The sequence below is a fragment of the Delphinus delphis genome, chromosome 16 (genome assembly GCF_949987515.2).
Source record: "Delphinus delphis chromosome 16, mDelDel1.2, whole genome shotgun sequence".
Taxonomy (NCBI): Eukaryota; Metazoa; Chordata; class Mammalia; order Artiodactyla; family Delphinidae; genus Delphinus; species Delphinus delphis.
In genome coordinates, this window is record NC_082698.1 from 38,630,077 (window position 1) to 38,644,548 (window position 14,472).

Here is a 14,472-nt window from a genome sequence, read left to right on the forward strand (position 1 = left end):
ATTTTTGTCAGTTTGATTACTATGTGTTTTGGCATGTTTCTCCTAGGGTTTATCCTATATGGGACTCTCTGTGCTTCGTGGACTTGGGTGGCTATTTCCTTTCCCATGTTATGGAAGTTTTCGACTATAATCTTTTCAAATATTTTCTCTGGTCATTTCTCTCTCTCTTCTCCTTCTGGGACCCCTATAATGTGAATGTTGTTGAGTTGAATGTTGTCCCAGAGGTCTCTTAGGCTGTCTTCATTTCTTTTCATTCTTTTTTCTTTATTCTGTTCCACAGCAGTGAATTCTACCATTCTGTCTTCCAGATCAGTTATCTGTTCTTCTGCCTCAGTTATTCTGCTATTGATTCCTTCTAGTGTAGTTTTCATTTCAGTTATTTTATTGTTCATCTCTGTTTGTTTGTTCTTAAATTCTTCTAGGTCTGTGTTAAACATTTCTTGCATCTACTTGATCTTTGTCTCCATTCGAGGTCCTGGATTATCTTCACTATCAGTATTCTGAATTCTTTTTCTGGAATGTTGCCTATCTCCAGTTCATTTAGTTGTTTTTCTGGGGTTTTATCTTGTTCCTTCATCTGGTACATAGCCCTCTGCCTTTTCATCTTGTCTATCTTTCTGTGAATGTGGTTTTTGTTCCACATGCTGCAGGATTGTACTTCTTCTTGCTTCTGCTGTCTACCCTCTGGTGGATGAGTCTATCTAAGAGGCTTGTGCAAGTTTCCTGATGGGAGGGAGTGGTGGTGGCTAGAGCTGGCTGTTGCTCTGGTGGGCAGAGCTCAGTAAAATTTAATCCACTTGTCTGCTGATGGGTGGGACTGAGTTCCCTCCCTGTTGCTTGTTTGACCTGAGGCGACCCAACACTGGAGCCTACCTGGGCTCTTTGGTGGGGCTAATGGCAGACTCTGGGAGGGCTCACACCAAGGAGTACTTCCCAGAACTTCTACTGCCAGTGTCCTTGTCCTCACGGTGAGACACAGCCACCCCCTGCCTCTGCAGGAGACCCTCCAACAGTAGCAGGTAGGTCTGGTTCAGTCTCCTATGGGGTCACTGCTCCTTCCCCTGGGTCCTGATACACAGACTGCTCTGTGTGTGCCCTCCAAGAGTGGAGTCTCTTTTTCCCCCAGTCCTGTCGAAGTCCTGTAATAAAATCCTGCTAGTCTTCAAAGTCTGACTCTCTAGGAATTCCTCCTCCCATTGCTGGACCCCCAGGTTGGGAAGCCTGACGTGGGGCTCAGAACCTTCAGTCCAGTGGGTGCACTTCTGTGGTATAAGTGTTCTCCAGTTTGTGAGTCACCCACCCAGCAGTTATGGGATTTGATTTTACTGTGATTGCGCCCCTCCTACCGTCTCATTGTGCCTTCTCCTTTGTCTTTGGATGTGGGGTATCTTTCTTCGTGAGTTCCAGTGTCTTCCTGTCGATGATTGTTCAGCAGTTAGTTGTGATTCCAGTGCTCTCGCAAGAGGGAGTGAGCGCACGTCCTTCTACTCCGCCATCTTGAACCAATCTCCTGTGAAGTAGATTCTCGGTGGGAGGAGGAGAAGAGGCATGTCCACCCCCTCCCCCCACCCCCATTCCTGCCAATCATCTTTGCCAAAAGGACACAGTTGTGCTGTGAAGTGATACCAGGAAACCTAGCCTTATTTGTTAAGGCAGAGATGTCAAGAGTTGGCTCTAAATGTTCTTCCAAATGGGCACCTTTCCAAGCCCTTCTGCAGTGAGACCTTTACCAGTTCTTCCATTTTCCCATCAGAGAAGGAAGTGCCTGCTTCTCTGCTAAGAGACAAGGTCAAGTCAACATGGGTGAGAAAAATGGAGAACACGTCAAATGTCCAGTGCAAATACTCTGTTGAGAGGGAGGAAAGAACCAAGCTAATCTGGACCATCTCAGGGCAGGCATCAGAGGTTCTGCTAGCATCAGGGTAGAAGGGTATCCTTGACAAAATGGTAATAGAAACTTTGAGATGGCCAGTTATCCATCCCCAGGATCAAGACTCCAAAACAGGAGGATAGCAACTACCCCATATCTCTGGAAGTGAATGTCAGAGGTCATGCTAAAGAGACAGATCTGTGATACCTAGGCTCCCTGCAGTGCAGGAGACTTTTGGCTATAACTCGAAGTTGCACCACTCAGCTTATTTCCCATTCAGATGAGGGAATCTGTCCCAAACGTTTCCAAAAATGTGAGATCCAATAACATTTGTACACAAGGTTCATGAGGCTTTTCATCACACCTTGCTGAGAACAGCTTCATCCAGAAATAAGACACATGAAGAGGAGGAAAGAAGGTGGTCAGGGGTTAGTCATCCCCCAGTGATTGAAGCCACTGAAGCCACAAGAGAGAACATAGAATGGCACTGGTGACTGGGAAGGAGCGTACGATTATGTTTAAGAGGGTAACATGTGCTTCTTGGGGTTCTGCCAAGAAATGAGGTCCCTGAGAGCCTCAGAATCTCCTGGAACTGTTTTCAATACTGTTTTTATTGCTACCCACATCTCCTGATTTCTCTTCCAGACTTGCCTGGTCTGGGAAGAGCAGCTGATGCAAAGAGAAGCCTCAACATATATTTAGGAAACAAAACAAAGCAGTGTGTGTCAGCTGGACATTGTTTTGACCATCACCTGGAGGATCCCGTCACAATTCCTGCTCTACATTGTCTCCCTAGCTCCCAGGACAGCAGTGTCATCTGAGACTATACTTTAGAAATGCCTCATTGGTGGCTTAAGAGTTGGTTTGTGTAGTGACAATGATGTGTTGAAGAAAGTTCGTACTGGGTCATCAGAGCCAATTGTGTATAGAACTTCCCAGCATCACGATCCATGACTTCCTTTGGTTGCTTGAAATCAGCCATAGTTGGAGTATTTACACCACAGAAATTGGTGAATGTTACACACCAGGGCTTCTTGTTCCTGGAGAGCCAGTTGTTAACCATTCAGCAGCACACCACTGCCAATACTTGTTGCAGAAAATTCTTTGATAAGGAAATGATGTGCTGGTTTAAGACATTAGGAGAAAAAATAGCCTTAGGAAGAAATTACTTTCTACTGTTAGAGAATGTTATGACAGACCCAGGATCAGGTTTGCTTCGCAGAGCAACTATACAAGTTTGCAAATAGGAAGTATCCTGTCCAGGTCACCTTTCCAGGGCAGGCAACTACTTTCCTAAATGCTTAGACCCCTGAATTATGCTAATTGAATCACATAACCCCATCTTTATGTCACTGTATTAATAAGAGGAAGAATTTAAGTAAATCTTTGGAATGGAAGTGAAAGAGTATGCTAATCCTTTTTCCAGTTCATTTACCTTTTTTGGGTTAATAGAAGTAGAAGCAAGAAATTTGCCAAGCCCAAATGTGGAAGATCATTTGTTGAGGTCTGTCAGCCTAACTTCCTTCCTTTATTTATTTTATTTACTTAGTTATTTTAAAAAATTGAACTATAGTTGATTTACAATGTCGTGTTAGTTTCAGGTGTATAGCACAGCAATTCAGTTGTACACACACATATATATTCTTCTTCAGATTCTCTTCCCTTGTAGGTTATTACAAAATATTGAATACAGTTCCCTGTGCTATACACTAGGTCCTTGTTTGTTATCTATTTTATATACAGTAGTGTGTGTATGTTAATCCCAACCTCCTAATTTATCCCCCCACCCTTCCCCTTTGGTAACCATAAGTTTGTTTTCTTTGTGAGTCTCTTACTCCTTTGGAAATAAGTTCACTTGTTTGTTTGCTTTTAGATTCCACATATCATGTAATATTTATCTTTGTCTGGCTCACTTCACTTAGTGTGATAATCTTCAGGTCCCTCCACATGCTACAAATGGCATTATTTCATTCTATTTTGTGGCTAATCGTCTGCCTAACTTCCTATACAGGGAAGGCACCTCACAGGAGATTAACTCTATGACTAGCGTTTCCTTGTGTTTTCTCAGAGTGGGGAAGCCTCTAAGAATTCCCTTTACAGGAGGCATTCATTAATTCACAGGTAGTTCCTTTTCTACTCATGCTAAGCCAAGGGAAAGTTTTGTTTTAGAAAATAGGAGATCTCTCCATGGATTACACTGAAGTACAGTATAAGAGGAATTATACATTAGTGCTTGGTAAAAGTGTCTATACCAAAAAATAGGGTAATTGTGAAGCTGTCATGGAGGTGGAGACTATGATTATCCCCATTTTACAGGTGAGGGAATAGATGCATAGAGAAGTCAAGTGACTTCCCCCAGTTTGGGCAGTGCTGGGATCTGAACTCAAGAAATCTTAATCCAAACCCATATTCTAAACCACAATTATTTATCCTCTCCCTGTGAAGAGAACGGCTAAAAATCCAATCCAACACCTCTTCTCTGAACACGGGCCCCCACTTTTTTTGCGTGAAAACCTATTTCAACCCACAGCAGAACAGCAGATTTCATAATTTAATCGAGTCTCACGTGTCTCATTAAGTCAGAACTTCAGACACAGAGCAGAGGTTGGAAGATGGAGCAGGAAGCATCAGGTTTCAACTTGCACGGCTGTGGCTCAGTAGGCAAAGCAGGAGTCATTCCCCCCAACTGCTTCTTATGTGAAAGTATAACAAAACTCTTTTGCAACCATGTTGTTACCTTTCTTCCTCTTCTGAGTTGGGCCAGAAATCTTCAACAGTGTTGTAATACTTTTAGGGTAAATAAGAAGTCTGTTTCTCTCCCATATGCTTTTTTTTTTTTTTAATTTGCTGGAATCTTGGAAGAAATGTTATGTTCATGAGATTTTTGTTTTGTGTTGTAGTCATAAACATTAGCCTCAGGCTTCATTCTAGTGCTTTTAGACCTGATGTTTATAGCTGATACTCAAACTGAGTCCATTTTAACAATCAGTTTGTTTTCCCAAGTCTCCTTTGGTTAGCAGCATCACAATTCTCTCTCAATCTTAAAAAAACTGGAGTGATGTCTGGTTTTCCCCTCTCCTTTACCTCCCATATTGAGCAAGTGTCAACTTGCTAGTGACAAACTTCACCAACACTTCTCAAATGTATTCCCTCTCTCCGTTCCCACGGCCACCTCCACACACCACCTTGGCTCTGCTTCCCTCCCAAATGGGGTCTCGCCTCTTAAATGGTTGTCCATCTCTAGATCCAGGGTAACCATTAGCTTCCAATTTGTTTTTCAGCTCTACGTCCTTTTCTTTTGTATTACTGATTTTTTTAATTGAAGTATAGTTGATTTACAGTATTATGTTAATTTCTCCTGTACAGCAAAGTGATTCCATTATACATATATATATATATATATACATTCATTTTTTTATATATTTTTTTCTGCTGTAGTTTATCATAGGATATTGAAACTAGTTTTCTGTGCTAGGCAGTAAAGACCTTGTTTATACATTCTATGTATAAAAGCTTACATCTGCTAACCCCAACCTCTCTCTCTATCCCTGCCCCAACCCCCTTCCCCTTGGGAAGCACCAATCTGTTCTCTATGTCCATGATTCTGTTTCTGTTTCATAGATTGATCATATGGTATTTGTCTTTCTCTTCCTGACTGACTTAACTTCACTTAATATGATAATCTCTAGTTGCATCCGTGTTGCTGCAAACGGCACGATTTCATTCTTTTTTATGGCTGAGTAATATTCCATTTATATATGTACCACATCTTCTTTATTCCATTCACCTGTGATGGACATTTAGGTTGTTTCCATGTCTTGGCTATTGTGAATAGTGCTGCTATGAACATAGGAGTGCATGTATCTTTTTGAATTACAGTTTTGTCTACATATAGGCCTAGGAGTGGGATCGCTGGATCATATGTCTACTTCCTATACCAGTAGAGCGCTAAGTTGGGAAGAATTTGGAGGATCTATCTGGGCTTCTCATGAAAAAGTCCCTTGATCCATTCGTGATATCATGACCAAAGAATCGGAAAGAAGCATCCTTTCTTAGCCTCTCCCTGCTCCATTTTACCCACTTTTGTCAGATGAAAGTTTGCAAAATGCAACTCAATTTATGTTTTTATCTTACTCAGAAATATTCAGGGACTCTTTGCTGCCTTCAGTAAGTTAAAATTCCTCAGCCTGGCATTTGAGAACCTCCAGGTTCTGCCTGTCACTTATCTAAGCTGCATCTCTCATTGCTTTCATTGCATCTTTCACTAAGCCTGCATTAGTGGATCTCAAACTCAGTGTCACAATGGAGCAGTGAGCGAGAGAGGGTAAGCTTATAACCAGAGATCTGGCGATCTTACATAATAAAATAAACTATCTAAACCCTGGCACAGCTGGGGTATGAATCCTGGAGAGCATCACATATGAACATTGTGTTTTGGAAGGTTAAGATTGAGAACTGCTGCCCTCAGCTTAGTCAGACCATCCTGCTTGCTATTGTGTATATGTATTTGGACTTTCCTTTCCCTGCACTTTAGCTGACACTGATATTGTCATCTCTATATCTCTACCTGTCAAAATCTTTTGCTTTTCAAAGTTCAGCTTGAATTATACCTCTTTTATGAAACTGTCCCTAATTTTTCAAACTTAGGTATGATGTCTCCTTTTTATGGGTCCCCAGAGCATTTTATTAATGATGCTGATGTTTAAACTTGCATTGCGTTTATTTTGCACCTGTCTTGTATTCCCCCTTATAGATAATCAGCAGAGGGAAGTTGTTTTCGTTTGTTTGTTTAAATCTTTGTTTCACTGGATGCACACATGGTAGGCCCTTCATGATCTGGCTACTTAGGTTTTGTTTTGTTTTTCCATTTTAATTTTTATTTTATTTCCCTTCCACTTCCATTGAGAAATAATTGACATATAGTACTGTATAAGTTAAGGTGTACAGCATAATTTGAATTGTGATAATCATTTCAAGATATATATAAGTTTAGTGAACACCCATCATCTCATATAGATACAAAATGAAACAAAAAGAAAATTTCTTTGTGATGAGAACTCTTAGGATTTACTCTTAACTAACAACGTGCATATATAACATAGAGCAGTATTACTTATATTAATCATGTTGTACATTTCATCCCTAGTACTTATTGAGCTTATAACTGGAAGTTTGTACCTTTTGACCACCTTCGTCCATTTCTCCCCCCACCCCTTATCTCTGGTAACCACAGATCTTTTTCTCTGAGTTTGTTTTCTTGAAGCATAATTGACCTACAACACTATGTAAGTTCCTGGTGTACCACATAGTGACTTGATATTTCTATACATTACAAAATTGCTCCGGCTACTTCTGATCACACTTGTCATTTCTTTCCTCAGTACCTCTGTGTCATTCTCTGCTCTTATCCTATGAAACAACTTAGAATTTCCCAAACTCCATGTGTTTTCTTTTATCTTCAGGCCTTTGCACATGCCAGGCCTTCTTATCAGGTGAAGTAGGTTGCCAAAATGGCCCCGGTTCTTCACCCTTCCCTGAATCCACACCTTCCACCACATGACTTCCCATCAACAGGCAGAGACTGTTTCCCCTCCCCTTGGATCTGGCCCTGAGACTTGCTTTTGTCACTACAATGCAGGGGAAGTTACAGTGTGCCAGTTCTGAGCCTAGGCGTCAAAAAGGCCTGAATGTTTCCACTCTTTCTCTTGGAAACTAGCCCAGCTGCCGTGTGAGCAACCCTGGGCTAGCCTGCTGGAGAATGAGTGACATGTGGAACAGAGACAAACTGCCCCAGCTTAGGCCATCCTAATCCAGTAGCTCCCAGCCAACCCTCGAGCAACCCAGCAGCTCTCTGTCTATGCATTAACAAGTCGCGATCAGCAGAAATGCCCAGCTGGGCCCAGCCACATTGCTAACCCACAGAATCATGAGCTAAACAAATTGTTATTTTTAAGCTATTAAGTTTTGGAGTGGTTCGTTAGCCAACTGATATACTAGGTTAACAGTTACCTTTGGCAAAGCCATTTCGGATCCCCTTCAAGTTTGGGTTAGCACTTGTAGTTCAATATTATTACTAGGGAATCACCTCTATCTTACACTGTAAGGTTTTGAAGGCAGGCATTTTGTCTTAGGTATTGTGTCCTTTAGGCCACAGTACCCAGTACTCTGTAGATGCTCAGAAAATATTTTTGAATAAAGGAAGCAATGGATTAAATCAGAGGTTGCAACTTGTGGTCTACATATGTTCAGTTTGTCATACATAGTGTTAACTGAAAGAATGATAAAAAATTTTTTTCAGAGTTGTTTGCCAATATTTGAAATCAAAAAATTAATAAACACTGATAGACTACTGACTCTTTAGGACTTAGATGTTATAATACTAAGCAAAGTCTGACAAAGACAAATATCACATGATATCACTTATATGTGGAATCTAAAAAAATGGTACAAATGAACTTATTTACAAAACAAGCTCACAGACATAGAAAACAAACTTAAAATAATATTTTTCTATTTATTTGGCTGTGTCAGGTCTTTGTTGTGGCATACAGGATCTTTGTTGTGGCATGTGGGATCTTTCATTGTGGCGCGTGGGCTCCAGAGAGCACGGGCTCTCTAGCTGTGGCACAGGGGCTCTAGAGCGCACGGGCTCAGTAGTTGCGGCGCTGGGACTTAGCTGCCCCGTGGCATGTGGGATCTTAGTTCCTGGACCGGGGATCGAACCCACATCCCCTGCATTGGAAGGCAGATTCTCAACCACTGGACCACCAGGGAAGTCCCAGAAAACAAACTTATGATTACCAGAGGGGCAGGGAGGAGAGGGATAAATTAGGAGCTTGAGATTAGCAGATACACACTACTATATATAAAATAAACAACAAGGACCTGTTATAGCACAGGGAACTATATTCAATATCTTGTAATAACCTATAATTAAAAAGAATCTGAGATATATGTGTGTGTGTATGTATGCATATATGTATAACAGAATCACTTTGCTGTGCATCTGAAACTAACACAACATTGTAAATTAACTATACTTCATTTAAAAAATATTACTGACTTTTCATTAAAATGAGAAAATCCATCAATACTGGGCCTTCGTCACCTTCAGGTGGGCACACATTTTCTGACTGTGGCAGTCCTCACTGATCGCCATTGTCTCCTCAGCACCCAGTGTGGTTATCATTGCATCTGTGTAGATCTCTTACAGACATCTGCAAGCTTCAGGCAGCTACGTACCTGCTGTAAAGCACACCGCAACCCTTGGGAGAGCTGCTGATAAATGTGTCCACTTATTTTCTTCCGCCTTTGGTGTGAGTGTGACGTAGGCAGTCTCCTTCTTCCTGGGAAGATTTTAAGCATTGTTTAGCATTTCATTTTCTCCTCTACAAATTGGGTTTGTTGGCTTTTCAAGGATACTTCGGCTTATAACCTGCCTAAACTAGAGCAAGATGTTTTCTTTCGTTTCATAATTCAGAGTCTTATGGCAGGAATTGTGGTTTGGCTGGACGTATCCTCACCTAGCAGTGTTGGCAAGCCTGTTAGGAACATCATGCCATTTTTCTGACGTTTTTTTCCCTTTAATGGTTCTCTTAAGGGCCTACATAAAACCTGCTATTGGTGACCTGTCTCTTTCATGATGCATTGAGGTAATTTTTCAGTAGCGTGAGGTGAGATTGGAATCCTTTTTTTTTTTTTTTTTTTTTGATGACTACTCGTTCTATTTATAAGGCTTATAGCTCAATGGTTGGGTCTTTGAAAGAAGAAATTCCCCCAGCCAATTCATAATTCCACACTTAAAAAAGAAACTCACTAAGGCTGACTGATGTTCAGCAAGAATGTATTGATACAGGTAGACCAGTTGTTTACCCTGGCATCTGTTCAAATTGGTCAGTGCTCAGACTGAACCAGTAGTTAAATCTTTTGAACATATCAACCCTGGAATTGACACACTGGGACGGAAAAAATGCTAGTCTTCAATCCTGTATTTATCTTTGGACTCACTGGCTAGACAACAGGGTGAACAACTTGGTCACAGCTCTATGTGGTATCAGTCCTCTTAGGGAAACACCAATACATTATCCAATTCAGAAGAACCTTTATCTCTTGTGTTACATCCAGGGTTCAGCTCAGCTGGGCCTGAAGAGACAGCTCAGCCTGTTTGCTGATTAGAGCATAAGCAGGTACAACCTGCCATGTTCTATTAGTCCTGACTAAATTAGTTGATGCCTCATTATTTCTAAAAGTCCCATATGATCAGATCACTGACTTAGGAGCTCAACCAAGATGGAGTCTGGGGTGAGCACAGCCTGCCTCATGCAGCCAAGAAAAGAAACAAACTGTTTTCAGTGGTGGTTATTCATTTGATGATCCCTAAGAATAAGTAGATTAGCAGGGTTGACACCTTTTTTAACCTAGTTGGAGAATTAAAGTATTTACTTGGTGTGACTTTTTCATATCCTGCATTCATCCTTTAAAAAAATTACCTTAGCATCACAAGTAATATACAAGTAATATGTGATCATTGCAGAAAAAATTTAAATATGGTTAAATAAAATGCAGAAAATAAAATTTCTACAAATCCCAACTTAATAAAACATTGTAGCATTTTGAAACAGATTAGTCTAGTTATGTCTTTGTCTCCCTCTTTATATTTTTGATAGCTTTAAAATGTGGACTTCTTTCTTTTAAACACCAAACTTAAAAAAAGAATCTTGGAGGAAAATGTTTTCAAATATGTTACACATGCTTCTGCTGTCTTAGAGATTATCAAACAAGAATGACTCAAGTTCTTTCTCTGACCACTGATTACTCTCATAGACTGAGTCATTTTCATTTGAGCCTCTTTCAGCTATCACTTTTGCTACCTGTGTGCCTGCTTCTAGAACAATTTGTGATTGGAAGAAAAAGAACGGTTGGTTAGAACTGTGTGTAAATTAGAAGTTATCAAGCCCTGCATGAGCTGAAGAGCCTCTCCTATGGTATAAAATGCATGGACTTTATTTCATAAGTTTCTGTGACCTGGGGGCCTTTTATATTTCTAAATATTTTAAACTATGTCTTAGAGTTGGGATTACATGAAACGTGATCTCTAAATTAGAGAGATTTTAGTATATTTTGAAATGTACTGTTGAGCATCCTCTTATATACCTGTTTGCTATTTGGAAAAAATGTATTTACTCTGCCCATTTTTAAATCGAATTGTTTGTTTTTTGTTGTTGAGTTGTATGACTTCTTTATATGTTTTGGATATCAACCACTTATCTGACACATGGCTTGCAAGTAGTTTCTCCCATTCTGTAGGCTGCCTTTTCACCTTGTTGATTGTTTCCTCTGCTGTGTGGGGCTTTTTCATTTGCTATAGTCCCACTTACTGATTTTTGCTTTTGTTGCTGTGCTGTTTGTGTCATATGCAAAAAATCATTGCCAAGATCAATGTCAAGGAGCTTCTTCCCTATATTTTCTTCTAAGAGTTTTATAGTTTCAGGTCTTATGTTTAAGTCTTTAATCTGTTTTGAGTTAATTTTTGTGAGCGTTTTGAGATAGGAATCCAATTTCATTTTTCTACATGTGGAAATAAAACCATTTGATTCATAGCATTTATTGGGCTGAAGGAAATTTTAAAAGAAGATTTATAATTTGGGTAAGGAGTCATCTTCATTAGCTGGTATTAATTAGGTGGCTATGTTAATCAGGGTGGGTGGGCGGCTTGCTATGGTAAAATCTTCATTGCTTAACACATAAGCATTTACTTCTTCTTTATGCAAAGCACACTCTTGGTCTGATGACTCTGAGTTAGATTTCTTCCAAGTGGTGACTCAGGGACCATGTAACCTGTCATCTGGGACATGCAATTATCAGGTCACCACAGAGGAGAGATCATGGAGAACTCACACCCCCTCTCAAATGCTTCTGCATTAATACTTTAATCCAAAGGTGACACATGTCATTGCCATTTGTAGCCCATTGACCAGTGACTACCAGGGGGTTGGAAAGCGTAAACTTCCTGTGTGTCTGCAGGGGAGTGGAGGACCAGATATGTGGAGTGCTAAAAGTCTCAACGACAGTGAATTTGGGCAAGTAACTTATCTAGATGACATGGGGGCTGGGCTAGATGATTTTAGTAATCCTTACCTCTTCTCACAATTCCTGAGTCTAAATATTTGACTTCCTGTTAGCCTTGTGTTTTTGACTACTGTTGTAGGCATTATTTGATTGTTACCCTAAGGATGTCAGGTATAGCAATACTAGTAAAAGGCTTTTGTTGCCTGGGGTAGCTGATTGTCAAGCTGGAGAGCCCCGAAGGCAGGTGATCTGGTTTTGAATCCACTTTGGCGTCTTATTGGCAGTATGACCTTTGGCTACTTGCTTAACTTATCTGATTTTTTTTCTTTTAATTCAAATGTAAAATGGGGATAGGAATAATACCATCCTCAAAGGATGACTGTGAGTATTAAATGAGGCAGATCGTGTAATGTTTTTAGAACAGGGTCTGGAACATATGAAGAGTTTAATAAGTTAATTTCATTTTATTTTTTATTAGTTTAAAAAGGTGATGTGTCCTCCTTGCCCTGGTTTAATAAGTTTCTACATGATAACATCTCAGTAAGTTGTTGTTCTTCATGTGCTGGCATGATTAGCCATCCCAACCCATGCAAATCTCTTTAATCTACTGACTTGCAAGATGGAGTCATAAACACTACCTCTAGGTGATCTGGGTCTTTACCCAAGACCACCAACCTGTTGGGATTGTGCCTCATCTGTTTTAGCTTAGATTTCATCCCTGCCTGGCCCTGTCTTGGCTCCATATCTGAGTTGGATCCTGCCTTTGACTCCTGCAAACTTGAGGTTCCTGCCTGATTTCCTGATATCATCAAGCCTTGGCTTTCTCTCGTAGACTTCCTGGGCTGGCCTCTTTGATTCTTGGGGAACCCACTGACCTCCAGCAGGACCTCTCTACCCTCATGTCAGTTCCTCAGACCAAAATCCTTCCTCAGCTTCTGGCTCACACTGAGGCTTGGTCCTGGCTTCACATGGTGGAGGGAGCATCAGACAGATATCCCCTCTCATTTCATTGGCCATACCCTTTGAACCTGGATATCTCAGATGCCACCTAAACTTATAACGATTCCAAATCAATGACAAACCCAGTGTTAAGTTCTCCTGCAGACATTATCACTCCAGGTAGAACACATGAGCAAGAACTTTTTCTTCTTCCACCTGGACCTTAAGTGGATTATCCTTAGAAACAAGTCAGAAAAATTGCAGCAAGACAGAGCATGAGAATTGGTGTGCATTTACTCTCTAGCATGGGGATGATCTGTTTCTCTCCCCTTTTGCTTTTTGGCTGATCTAATGGGGGAATCCTCTGTGAATGGTTTAAGTACATTTGCTCCAGGCAGGGAAGAGAGCGGTCCTCACCAGGCAGGCTTCCTCCTCAGGCTGGTTCTGCCCAATACAAGAAAGACATTGTGCTTTAGTGTCAAGCTCCACTCAGGTCGTCCTTCCTCCCATTGGCCCAAGAGAACACTGAGTCCAGATGGACTTTGATAGAAGCAAGTTGCTTTCTGTTTCTCTTGGTCCTTTCTCTTCCAAGTTCTATCAAAGGACAGTGTGGTACTTTTCCCACAAGTGCACAGTACAGGTGGGAGATGCTAAGCAGCTGAGATTTATGTGGAAGGGAAAATTACATCAAAGATATTGTCACCCTGTCCCTGAAATCATGATAAATGCAGCTGTAGCCTGTTTTCCTCCAATCTGCCTTCATAATCTTGTATGGAAAACAGGTCAAATTTGTCACTGCCAAATGCAATAGATTCCTATCTGTGGTTTTGGAAAGAGACAAATCATCAGAGAATAATTTCCAAATACTCTGCAAAGGTTATATAGCCCCACACTGTTTATCTAACAGCAGAGAAGTAGGGAAGTTTTGCAATTCCAATTTTATCTAAATTATAAATCCTCTGAATGTTTTGAAAATAGCAAAAGACACTCCTTCTCTCCAAGGCTGAGTTTTTCAGACTCTAACAGGGAGATCTGTATGAACCAAGCTTGAGGAATACACCAAGAAAAGAACTGTGCTATATGGTCAAAAAGGCATGGAAGCTGCCACTCTTGGGAGTCCACATTCACTTAATTAATGACTCATTTGCATCATACTGTAGAGTTAGCAAAGAACTTTTTAAAAACTATTGTCTATGTGAATCTTTCAATAAGGTGTTTTTTTGTTAGTCTCTAGTTTTCACACAAGGAAAATGAGACTCAGAGGGATTAAGGTCACTGAGAAAGCCTCAATCTTCAGATTCCAAATTGTAATCTTTTCCATACCCTCAATATCTCTCTGTATCTTTTGCCCTTTGTGTTGAAGGTAGGACTGGGGTAAATTTGGGGAGAGGAGCTCTGTAGCCCTGCAGTAGTTTATCTACCCTTTTCTCTGAGAAAAGCAGGACTCTCAGTATTGCTGGGAACATGGGGTTTGGGAATCCCCAGGGGAAGGAGAGCCATGGTGCATGAGCTCCTCTGTCACCTGCCATCTTCCTCTCACTACGGTAAGAGCTGGGACCTCCTTTATAGAAGGAACTTGGGCTCCCAACTGAAGG

General features: G+C 40.8%; 1 protein-coding gene across 1 annotated transcript in view; it reads left to right on the top strand.

Moving 5' to 3' along the window:
- LOC132439838 (putative neutral ceramidase C) overlaps positions 1 to 14,472 on the top strand; it is a 125,091-nt gene that overhangs the window by 19,246 nt on the left and 91,373 nt on the right. The window lies entirely within an intron of this gene.